Source organism: Nicotiana attenuata, chromosome 6, assembly GCF_001879085.1.
Source record: "Nicotiana attenuata strain UT chromosome 6, NIATTr2, whole genome shotgun sequence".
In the NCBI taxonomy this organism is placed as follows: Eukaryota; Viridiplantae; Streptophyta; class Magnoliopsida; order Solanales; family Solanaceae; genus Nicotiana; species Nicotiana attenuata.
The window spans coordinates 96,230,151-96,233,350 of record NC_031994.1 but is presented as its reverse complement, the minus strand read 5'-3'; positions in this window follow the sequence as shown (position 1 = coordinate 96,233,350).

Here is a 3,200-nt window from a genome sequence, read left to right as displayed (position 1 = left end):
TTTGGTTGAGGTCCCGGGGGCCTCGGAGTGGTTTCGGATGGCTAACGGGAAGAGTTTTGGACTTGTGTAATTGCAGAATTTCTGCTGCTTCTGGTGTTTTCGCACCTGCGGTTTGGGGACCGCAGGTGCGGCATCGCATGTGCGAAGGATTATCCGCAAATGCAGATTTGAGGAGTGAGGTCAGGAACCGCAGATGCGGAATAGGGACTGCACCTGCGGAGCCGCAGATGCGGCTATTGGACCGCAGATGCGGTTAGGCGGGATTTAAGTGAATCCCGCAGATGCGGAGAAATGACCGCAGAAGCGGGTAATTGACCGCAGATGCAGTTATGACTGGGCAGAAGGCATAAATGGTTCTTCTTCGTGATTTTTGAAGGGTTTATTCATTTTTAACTTCGGACTTAGAGTTTTTGGGCGATTTTGAAGAGAGATTTCAAGGGAACTTCGATAAGGTAAGGATTTTGGACCTAAAACACACTTCTATGGTGATATTTCACGGATTGGGACTGAAATTTAAGGAAATTTATGGACAAAAATGGAGGTTTAGGGCTTGAGTTTAAGAGAGTTTAAATTGGGAAATTGAGGGGTCAATTGGACTCCGATTCTTGTAATTTTTATATGTATGAACTCGTGGGGAGACGAGGAATCTAATGATGTGAAAATTTCTGAGTTTCGAGAAGTGGGCCCGAGGCTCGGGTTTTGCTAATTTCGGGATTTTTGATATTTTTCGATTGTTTTCGCTTGGGTTTTGTTCCCTTGGCCTATTGTGACGTATTCGTTCTGGTTTTGGTCAGATTCGACGCGCGAGGAGGCTGATTTGAGAGGCAAGGGCATAGTGAGCTAGAGCTTTAGCCGGTTCGAGGTGAGTAATGATGTTAAATGATGTCCTGAGGGTTTGAAACCCCGGATTTGCACATCGTAGTGCTATATTGAGGTGACTTGCACGTCGAATAGCGAGCGTGGGGTAGAGCACCGTTGGGGATTGTGACTCGATCCGTCCCGATTGATGAATTTACCACATATTTGATTAAAACTCCTTTGTTATCATCATGACTTGGGCTGATTGCCATATTTGGGCTTCGTGCCAACTGTTTGAACCCTCTTTATCACTATTTCCTCACTGTGTTGACTTGTTACTTGAACTCAGTCTTGTTGATATCTACCATTTTTTTTTTACAAACCCAGCCACTTTTACTCGGATTTGAAACTTAAATGATATTTCTAAATGATGTTTTGGGCTGAGAACTACTGTTTTGCTACTGCCCCGAGGGGCTTATGATGATTTTTGGACTGAGTGAGGCCGGGGGCCATATGTGAGGGTATGCTGAGTGATATGAGGCCTAGGGCCGAGATACTTTTATATTCCACGAGGTGGCTTGAGTGTTGTGAGGCCGAGTGCCGAGAGATGATGCCACGAGGTGGCTTGATGTAGCGCTTGGGCCGTAAGGGGCCCCTCTGGAGTCTGCACACCCACAGTGAGCGCGGGTACCCATTTGATCTTAGAGTGAGCCCGAGGGGCTGATACTGTTTCGAGTGAATTGTATTGTGCCCGAGGGGCGGATTTCTATTTGTTATTTACCTGTCAAATTACCTATTTTACTTGTTAAAAAGGGATTTTACTGGATTACTTCATTGATTTACTGCTTTAAGTAGTTTTACTGCTTAATATAGAATTGCTTTGTGCCTTTACGTGCTTTCATACTTTCAGCCATTATTTATAATTATTACTCACTGGGTCGGAGTACTCACATTACTCCCTGCACCGTGTGTGCAGATTCAGGCATAGCAGAGTCCGCTCCTGAGTGCTGATCCTCCCAGTCCAGGCAGTGATTTGGAGATTACGAGGTAGCTGTCAGCGTCCGCAACCCCCGTGCCTCCCCTATCTTATCATTTTCATATTCCTAGAACTATTGCACCGGATTTAGTGTTCAGTAGACTCATATCTGGATTTTTTGGTTTCTCATGACTTGAGACAACCCGATTTGGGCCGTGTCGGGATGGTTTCCTATTGTTATTGTTATTCCGCAAATTATGACTATTATATCATGTTTGACAACTGTTTATGGCATTTAACTGTTTAAAAGAAGTGTTCTGTTTGGTCCGGCTGGCCTTGTCTTCATGAGAGGCGCCATCACGACCGGGTTTGGGAATTTGGGGTCGTGACAGTTGATTCTGTAGAAGATAAGTTTTTTCCTCTGACAAACTTTGTACTAAATAAGTGTTGTATTTCTGAACAGATGCAATTTATTTAGTTTTGGCTTGTGAACAAGTTATATTAAAATTATAATATGGGGATTAGAAGATGCAATAAAGTCAATTATGATTTTCATATATTTTTTTCTAAAAATTCCTTGCATGTACATATTTATACAACTGGGGTGTTATGCTGGACTCGGGAGGCGCGATACAAATATGGTGATTATTAATTTATGCATTTTGAGATTCTAAGTGTTCACCAAAAATAACAACTTATTACTTATTTTGTCCTTAAAAATTAAAATAATGAGTTTAACTTTTATAGTATTAACATAAGAGTTTTGCATTTTCATAATACCCAAACTTGCATTTGCATTTCAACATAAAAGCTTTCCGGCTTCGCGCCCGGACTGCACACGCAAATCGAGGCAACTAAAAGCGAGGTTTTCAAGGCCTCGGAAGCACGAAAATAGGAAGAAGTCCGGTGATGACCCCTTTGGGTCGTCACATTCTCCACCTCTAAAACAACCGTTTGTCCTCGAACGGACAAAAGAAAGAAGTACCTAAGTCAGGAAATAGGTGAGGATAACGGCTCCGCATATCAGACTCGGACTCCCAGGTCGATGCCTCAGGAGGCTGACCTCTCCACTGAACACGTACTGATGGAAAACTCTTCGACCTCAACTGTCGAACCTGCCGGTCTAGAATGGCTACCGGCTCCTCCTCGTAAGACAGATCCTTGTCCAACTGGACAGTGCTGAAATCTAACACGTGGGCTGGATCGCCGTGATACCTCCGAAGCATGGACACATGAAACACTGGATGCACGGCTGACAAGCTGGGCGGCAAGTCAAGTCTGTAAGCCACCTCTCCCACACGATCGAGAATCTCAAATGGGCCAATAACCTAGGGCTAAGCTTGCCCTTCTTCCCAAATCTCATCACGCCCTTCATAGGCCGACACTCGGAGCAAGACCCGCTCACCAACCATGAAAGCTACATCTC